Source organism: Megalops cyprinoides, chromosome 7 (genome assembly GCF_013368585.1).
Source record: "Megalops cyprinoides isolate fMegCyp1 chromosome 7, fMegCyp1.pri, whole genome shotgun sequence".
NCBI lineage: Eukaryota > Metazoa > Chordata > Actinopteri > Elopiformes > Megalopidae > Megalops > Megalops cyprinoides.
The window spans coordinates 2,787,880-2,797,993 of NC_050589.1; positions in this window are offsets into that span (position 1 = coordinate 2,787,880).

Below are 10,114 nucleotides of genomic sequence, written 5' to 3' on the forward strand. Positions count from 1 at the left end.
TTACTGGCAATCTCTGCTCAAGGTAGTGTGAGCCCATGGGACGGCACAGTGGAAGCTTTCACTTCTTGTCACGCTTTCATTTGAACGGTCCGTCAGTCAGAATGAGCATGCTCTGGCTTCGTCTCTGAAGCATTGTTTCCACTAAGGCCAGGATCTGAAAGGGTTCCTAGAACCTGACTCTAACCAATCGCCGTTTATGAGAAAATGGTCACATCAAAAATGATTTGCCCAACGATTTCAAGTCATTTTCAGACTGAGTTGTGTTAAATTGCTGTGTCAAAATGCTGAGTAAAAGATAACCTAAAGGTCAGAAGTGTTTGTGTCTGTGCAGCACTGAAACACTGAAGCAGAGAAAAAATATGTTTTTGTTGCAATAAAGACTGAGGTCATCTCTTTTATAAGGGATTGACAAGTCTTTGATTTCAGAGGGGTATTCTTCCAGGAAGTGGTCATGTCCCAGAGTTCATGACACTTGTATTTCCTGAAGTCTCAAGGAGTATGCCTAGTCACCCTTTTCTTGTGTTATAGGTTGAACTATTTGTTTTGCAATCTGGGGCAGTCAGGTCAGGGTTATTGCTTATTAAATGGCCACTGCCAACAAGACACTGTAGACACAAAACTACATCCTGTGGTGGACACTGGATTCCCCAAAATGAGTATTTGCATTAGTATTATACATCCCTCACCATGTTGAAGTCACCTGTAACAGTTAATTTATGATTATATGATATGATAGCCACCTTGTGTGTATACCCAATGCAATTTTGGGGTTTGTCTGTAGATTGGTCTGTGTGCTTACTGATGGATAGGCAAGGTGAAAACTGTCAAACAACAGGGGAGAAACCACTCCAAAAATCGGTGGCTTTTACCTCACTCAAGAGATAAGGGTGGCATGAGGACAGCCAGGGAGATAGAGCAGATAAACCTGACTTCAATGGAATGCTGCTGCAATATGTTTTTAAAACCCTGTGTTGTAGAAGGCATGTTATAACCCAGTTCCGTAACTGCTGCTGAACACACCCGACTGTAGTCAAACAGAGACGTCCCATGTCAAAGCAATTTACATGCCACATTCAGTATGAACACACCAGAAATTTAGTGCATCAGCATGTTGGGAAGGGCTGGGTCACCATCCCTGATTGAATCGTGGCTCAGTTTTGACCAAGCACTTCTGGTAAATCAGATGAGAGGTCTCGGGGAGAAAAAGTCAATCAGGGGAAATTGTCAAGCGTTAGAATCAGCCACATCATCCAACAGATATTTTGGAAACTGGGTTTGTTGTCAGCGGTTCCTACTTTTGAACCATAAAAACAAATTAGAGGACTCTGTCGGGCTCATTTTTTGGTAATGACATGACCCACATGGCCTGGTCTACACATAAGGTAGGAGACGACACAGGGGAGTAATACAATATTGGGAAATATGTAGGACAGACTACTTGCAATTACCACATGATTAGTACTGAGTTTTGAAATAAGAGATGCTTAGGGAAACATGTGACCCCCACAATAACTCTGGATGGTTAAAAATACATCAGTTTTCTTAAGGGCATAATGCAGTTTGCAGTTCACATCACCACAGCAACAGTACGTCTAAAATGAGTGACACAGAGAACTATGCATTGTGCTGGCTTGGTTGTGCTCGTTGCCGTTCACACTATTTGACAACGCTTTTCTCTTCATCATGCATAAATAACATATCCTTAATGACAACATAGGTGTGACATAAAAACCAAAAAAAAAAAAAACGCTTTAAATGATTGAAACAATGAGCAGGGTATGGTTGTCATGCACCAAATTGAAGTTAGTGCTCGACTGCTTATTTTGTAGGATATCGTTGAGGCAGCATCACTTTTTCTTGTTTTTTTTTAATATTTCCATGACCCCCACACATTGTACAAATTGTACATTGTTTAAATCCTCTGAAGTTTACTGGCCATTATTTTCAATTTGTTGTGCAAAACATATTGGCTTCATGTGGCTCTAATGCCACTCGTGCGCTCTTGTAGTGCTTAAGAAGAAGCCATGTGTGTGCCGTAAGCATGCGGTTACTGTAAAGCAGTACCAGTTATTTAAATGACTCTACAATAAAGCTAAAACATGACTTTTAATTTAGTGTTGTGATAGTCCCACCGATAGTATCAACCAATTATAAAATCATACTGCTTTTCAATTAAACTTTAATCAAAAGGTGTGCCTGTAGTTCAATGAGTAACACAGTGACATTACAGCCTGTATGGAGTACTATAACTGAAACAAACTTATGACAACCTTTTCTTCCAATGAAGACTGTGCTGGTTATAATGCTTCCTGGCAAGACTCACTCATAGTTGGTTTCTGTTTGAAACATACAGTTGAGATCTATGAGGGGAAATGGAAATGGTTTTGACCACAAGCAAACCTGCAAACAAACAAACAGGAAATGCACATGGCTATTTTTATCAAATTCAGTAGTTTGTATCACATCACTGCTGTTGCTTTTGTGCCACAAGGAGATTTTTGTTTTGTGAGACTTTACTCAAATGGTTAATATATTAACCATTTGCCAGATGGTGGATATATATATAGGTTACCCATTTGCATTAATTATTCTGAGTTACTTCCTGCACACTGTTATAATTCCGAGTCCTTCGTCCTAAGGTATGTGCTGTATCATAATGCATAACCAAACGTGTCTGCAAATGAAACGCCTTATTCATCAGCTTTTGATAGCTTTACAAATGGTCTGCAGTACTTCGTAACATATGAATAGTAGTTGCTTAAAGCCTCGTGTCTTTCTTATCCCCATGTTTGCACTCACCAATAGAATGTCTATGATTTTCATCTGTCTACAGAGAGAATCTCCATCATGGCATTATAAAAATTTAATCCCGGAACAGATCGTAATATTGAAACAAGAACACAGATCACGCTGTGTTCTTTCACAAGATCATAAGTGTAGCATCCCTCCGAAAGCTGCTGCACATGTTGCCGATGCTCTGTGCTGGCACCTCTAAGCACGTGGGGTGGGCAAACCTGTGACATCCCTGTGACATCTGCCAATCCTATGTCACAGAAGTGACTTTCTGCCGCTTGGTGTTACAAACCGGAGGGGGTCCACAAATCAAAGAAAGGCGTGAAATGAAATGAAATTTTTTTTCTTCCTGATTGCTTTTTTTTTTTTTACCAAAAAATAAAACCCAACACATTTTTTAATGTAACAATGTCAGATGGTGGGGAAGTGTCTCATTCTTACTCATACTTTTTTAGACTGCTGTCAAAGCATAAGAGCAATGTCATTGTTTCACATTCAGTTGTTCTCAGTATCAGTCAGAGGCACATCTCACTATGGTTCAGCACAAGGCTGTCAATTAGCCTCCCAATGACTGTGGGCTAATGGCTACAAATAAATCCACTTAACAAGTAATGTAAACCAATAGTGGTGATGGGAAAGCAATGACTCCTCTCTGTGTTAAAATAGACAAATTCTCCTTCATACCAGTACAGAAGATAATGTATGACATAAATCTAAAGATTTCCCCCCTCTGGAAAGGTAGGCTTTTGTCCGTTCCCCTGCTTTGTGATGTTAGTTGATGTCGTATTTGTTTATAATTTCAAAACAAAAATTTGAACTTTTGTTTTTACTTTTAAAGTCGCCCAGGTTGTTCTCACTATGGACATGTAGAGTGTAATAAAAAAAAAAAATTGGCTGGATTTGGCCTTCACAGAGAGCAGATGAATATGCTCTTCATCTTCTTTGGAAAGATCACTGTATGTACAGTAGACTGTGTGGTTACAGGTGCCATCCCCTTTCATTTTCATCTTGTGGTCCCTGAGCTGATCTGTCCATTGCTGATGTTTTTTTTACCATGTTTCCCCTTGGGAAAAAAGGTTTCCCTTTGAATTCTCATGATTTTCACTCTCAACTAGGTCTTGTGTAAATCTGTCTGCTTACAGTTTGTAAGGCAGACCTCTCTACAGTGCTGGGAAATGGAAGAGAATGTGTGTGATTTTGAGTTTAGGTCTCATTTTCCCTCATCAATAGAGGAGAACATCAACATCTAACCTTCATTTGTACAAACAGTTGGAATTCAGCTATTGCAGTTAGATTCCTGATATGGTTTCACACCACATCCACATAGGCTTTTAATTAGAGGCCTTCCTTGTCCAGAAATGAATGGTCTCACCGAGTAGCAGTACAGTTTTGACTCACTGGGTAGTTTTACCAGAGAAACAAGGCTTTGAGATTTCACTATGATGGTGTTACTGACAAGGTATTGATGTTTGCTCAATTCAGAACGAAGCCTTAGTCAGATCTGAAGCAATAATTGAGATATTCTGTAATGGCTCCACATAAGCAATCCCCTGAGACAAATTAATAGTGAATGGATGCCCAACCATTTAAGCAGGTCTCCCAGAGATAAATTCACATCGATATGAATGCTGAACGGAGCTATCTATTACACAAACTGAGCCTAAAGAAACCATCTGATCCTCCAAATTACAGCTGCATTTACATTTTGTCACTTGGCAGACACTCTCATCCAGAGGGCAACTTTCAAAGCAAAGAGTACACAAGTACACATAATAAAGTCTTTGAGTAGTACACTGCAGAGCGGTATATACAGAACATGACTGACCACAGCAATGCAAGTGCAGTTTCAGAAATATCGCTCAATAAGCGGACTGTTGAGCTGCCTACATTCGAAACAGAGAAGTTTAATGGAGAAATCAGCCATTGGCAGGAATGGAAGGAATTCTGGAGCCAATATGACGCAGCCATTCATAATAGTGATGCACTGTGTAAAAAGGAGAAACCCGCTTACCTGAAGTCCTGTTTGACTGGTGCAGCAGCAAGAGCAGTAGCAGGACTTACTATGACTGATGGCAACTATGATGCAGCAATAAAGTTGCTTCAGGACTGGTTTGGAAGAAAGGATACTGGGGTCAGTGCGCACATGTCCAAATTATTAAACCTGACTCCTGTGATAAAGATCATCAGATGTTGCAGTGCTCAGGCAACTTTGTGATGAATGTGAAATACAGCTTCGCAGTCTAGAATCCTCAGGTGTGCACAGTGACACATATGGCTGCCTGCTATGCCCAATACTGTTACAGCTCATACCGGACGAGCTTGCATTAGCCCACGCACGCAAGTCGGACTCTGATGGTGAATGGAAAGCGCTTGAGCTCACTCGATTCCTGCAAAATGAAGTTCAGAGCGGGGAGAGGGCACTTCAGATGACAAGGCCAGGTCCAACACACAAATGGGACAATGCACAAAATAATAGAACACTCACCAGGCCAGCATCCTTCAGTGAGCACAAATCCAGAAAATGGAGTACGCCTTCAGCAGCTGCATTGCACACAGCTAGTAATGCTCCTCAGACCGGTGTGTATTGCAACAGTCCCATCCATAAACCAGAACATTGTCCAGACAATTCATTAACTGCCTGCAAGGAGAAATTGAGAAAACTGGGAAAATGCTTTGTGTGCCCAGGCCCAAAACACATAGCAAAATTCTGCAAGGTTAAAAGGTGTCTCATGCGCCTTGTGTAATCAATCACAGACATCACCGATCTGTTTGTGATCAAAGCCAAAGCGCAGGCAGATGCTAACAGTGGCGGTACAGATGCTGTGGTGTCTTCTGTGTCCAGTGCAGTGAAATTGAAGTCTGATGGCCATAACATCGTACTGCTTCAGACAGTCAAGGCATGGGCAGAGGGCCCAGCAGGAAGGAGAGTTGTACGCTGTCTGCATACATGCACGTCAGTTTAGAGGAGGACACACAGATCTCAAAACAGCCGCGAGGCACGGTTGCCCATCCCTCAATGACGGTCTACTAACTGGGCCAAACCTGAATCCTAATCTGTTAGTTGTGTTAATCAAATTCAGACTACACCAGATAGCCTTCACAGCAGACATTACTAAGGCTTTTTTGCAGATAGCTCTAGCAGATAGGGACAAGGATGCTGTTACGTTCCTGTGGCTACATGGGCCTCCAACTAAAGATGGTGAAGAGGAGCTATGCATTGTGAGAACGAGTAGAGTGGTATTCGGAGTTTCACCAAGCCCGTTCCTATTGGCTGCAGCTATCAGGAAGCACATTGGGCAGTACGAAACAGAGCAGCCCAAGACTGTGGAGGCACTGAGAGAGTCCCTCTACATCGATGATCTTATTGCAAGCTCATGTGATGTGGAGGAGGCCTATTTGGTCACCTCAACAGCAAAAGTCACATACCAGTATGAACCTCTGCAAATGGGGGACAAATTCACCTGCCCTGAGAGCCAAGTGGGCAGAAAGTGAAATGGGGGTGCACAACAAAACTGGACACTTATGCAAGTGTACTTAAGGTGTTAGGGTTAGTTTGGGGAGCAGAAGGGGATGACTTTGTGTTTGATTTAAAGGCACTATTGGACGCCTTAAGAGGCAAGGAAAACAAGAGAAGTGTACTACAGACATCAGCTCGCATCTTTGACCCCATCGGGTTCCTTACTCCGTACACCATGAGAGTGAAGCATCTGTTTCAAGACCTGTGGGAGAGGGGAATCGGTTGGGATGAGCAGTTACCCCCAGACTTGAATAAAAATGGAACTGGTGGTGTTCAGAGCTGCCAAAGCTCCACCTGCTGGCTATTCCAAGGTGGTACCAAGTTGAGATCCAGCAAAACTCACAGGTAAACAAACTGCATATATTCTGTGATGCTAGCGATAAGGCATACAGTGCTGTTGCCTATCTGCAAGGAAAGAACAAAGACGGAGAGACTGTGACAAGTTTTGTTGCATCCAAGTCAAAGGTGGCCCCACTAGGGAAAATGACTTTACCACACCTGGAGTTGATGGGGGCTTTGATTGGAGCAAGGTTAGGGAATAATCTTCTCAAGCCACTGAACATGGAAAGGAATCAGCTCAAAATGTGGACAGATTCCATGATTGCTCTTCACTGGATACGCAGCGCAGCACAGAAATGGAAGTCGTTTGTGGCAAAACCAACTGACTGAAATACAGAATCTAACAAACCCAGAGTCATGGTCATGGTCCCACTGCAGTGGCAAGGCCAATCCTGCTGATTTACCCACCAGCGGCCAAAGTGGCCTCATACAGAGACCCACTTCACTGTTGTCAGCTGATGAAGCACAAGGGATTGATGAGGACTGTATAACACATGAGGTCATCACCAAGCTTAGGGCCAAGTTTCAGGGTGTAGTTCAGTTTACTCGCACTGAACGAGCTGAGCCACTGTTGAACCTAGACAAGTACAGTAGGTTAAAAGCAGTGCTGAGAATAACTGCATGGGTAAAGCGGTTCATAGCTAATACCCGCACAAGTCAAAGGATGACAGGGGAGCTCGCTGCAGAGGAGCTTGCTTCAGCAGAAGTATACTGGGTAAAGGTGACACAAGAGCACGGTTTCAACCAAGAAATTGGTCAGCTGAAATCGGGACAAGACATTAAATGAGATTCAAAAATTAAAGATCTGAAACCATTCCTAGATGAGAACAGCCTTATTAGTGTAGGAGGAAGGCTACAGCAGTCTGACTTCATTTTCAGAGAGCAACACCCATGGGTGCTACCCACAAACCAATAGGAACCAACCAGTTCCTATTGGCCGCAACTATCAGGAAGCACAACAGGCAGTGCGGAATAGAGCAGTTCATAAGTTTAAAAATGGTTGATAAAGACATGTTAAAAAATGATATTTACAGTATTTACAGATGTTTATACAAGAAATTTAATAGTTATTGGAATGACATAAAAAATGCTGACAGGGTTAACAGGAAATGCATTTAGGTTGATCTGCATTTATAGACACTTTTATTCTGAAGTTGAGAGGAAGTGACCTGTCCAGAGTTTTATGTTTTTCTCACGGTCTTTGGCAATAGTGGTCAAGACTTGCAGTGGCGAATACACGAGTCTGCTTATTGTATTCATTTTATTTTATGTGCCATGTAGTCAGTCAGTAAATGTGTTTGGGAGAAGACACTCCTGTGGTCATTATTCAAAGCTTCCACTATACAACAACTCCCTTCAATTCTTCTGTTGTCCTGGCTATGCCCTGGTGAACTCAACAAATCACACTTACATGCAGGTTCATGGCGGAGATCTTCAAGTCCACATAACTGTTGGAAATTTACTGAGAATGAAGCATGGTTTTGGGAGCACTCAGCAAGGACACTTCTTAACTGGCCCTTATGAGAGTGACTCAGCTGCAGGTCAAAAGCTTCCACATAATGACATTTTAATGATGCTGTTGGGGCAGACTTCTGGATCAGACTTCTGGCAATCTGATTTGGCTGATTATGCCTATTTCAGATGACCAATGGTCTATTATGTATATATGAATTCACAGAGGGGGATTGGAATCAGGTGTGCTCAATCTGTTGCATTCCATGTTGGCTGTGCACACCTGTACTCAGTCTGTTGATTGACCCTTTGCCTGTGTGTATATACCCTGCTCTTTCCCTTATCACTGAGTCTTGCATTTTCCTTGCCTTGTGTTCTTTGGGTTTTTTTGATATGGTTTGACTTTGCTTGTGGTTTTTGGACTTTGCCCTTGCCTAGTGTTTTTGTACCTTTGCTGGATTTGTCTGTTACTGTATTTAAGATCTTTTGCCTGCTTTTGATTGCAAGACGACTTTCCCAATTAAAACCCTGTTTGTTGTGTCTCTCCTTGCACTTGAGCCTCTCCATTGTCTTTGTCACAATCCATGTGCAGTTAACTGAACCTAGACAAACTGGTCCCATCCAAAATGATAAATGTCCTGTTTTACACTTCCTTTCCATGTCAGCTGTTCACAGTATCCTTCCTCCACCCCATCTCACTCCTCTCTTTTCTCTCTTCATGATGTCCAAATGGGTAGACTCGTCAGCTTTGATTCCTTCATTGGATTCCAAGGCAGATATAAGTACTGTTATACCCACATTGCTAGCAACTTTCACGCTTTGACTGTATGAAAATTCATATGTACCAAATCAAGGTTACTGAAAGGTGAACCCCTCCCTCCCTGTCTCTCTCAGGTTTGTTCTGTATCATCCACCAGTAGCTCCAGTGAATGCGAGATAGGTAAGAATACACTTTATTTTCCTTCTCTTCATTTACCTGCTCCTTTACAAATTAGCCATGACTGGTTTCAAGTCATTAAACTCCTTTTATGTTATATCGATGTACAGTTATTCACAATGCCTGGTACACAGTAACCCTAAAAGCCAACTAGTTAAAAAAAGGGTGTGCCTTCTAACATAGTAACCTGGGATACGGGCAGCATGTGATTGACAGTTCAGGGTATTGTCTCTTGCTTGAGACTTGCTGTCCTAGTTCAGGAAGACCTGCTTTTGAGTTGGTTTCTCCCCCCCGTCTGAGCTTTATACTCAATAACCCCAGTGCCCTGATGCCCGCATATTCAAGCCATGTCACATTCCTTGATACAACCTTTGGTAAATTGAGTCTCTTCAAGGGAGTGAGAGACTGCCAAACCCTTGTCCTCTCTCACGAAACAGATCTATGTGATAGAAGCGCATTTCAAGGGAAGTGTGGACTATGTGGTTAACAGTAGATTGCTAAAGTTCACACACTTTTTTTTCATGCACTTTGTGTGGTGTATCGCAGCATAGTGTGGCATCCATCCTCTCACCCCGGTGCTTGTGTGTGTGTGTGTGTGTGTGTGTGTGCATGCGTGTGTGTACGTGCATATGTGCATGTGTGTCTGGTCATCATCATAACATCATGACATCCTTGTTTCACCGTAGGCTTTATCTCAAAAAACGGCATTTGTAGCCAGTGTGGAGATAACTATTTCTGGCTGAAGAAAAGGGGGAATCCATATTGTGAACGCTGCACCATACCATGCTCAGGTAATAAGCACAGTAACACTCTGCTTCAGATCTACAGAGCTATCCCACAGTATACAATAGCTGTTAATCGTAACCCTCACAGTCCTATGCTGTAGGGATCTTATCTGATGGTGAGAGTTGTTTACAAAAACTTGTAAAAATTTTCTTTGCTACACAATTCTGCTGGTCACCACGTTATTGATTTTATTTATTTCTGTTTTATCTATTCTTCATTTTATCAGGTAGCGTCACTTGAGAACCTGGCCAAGATGCTTTCATTACGCTAAAAACACACAATAAAATATA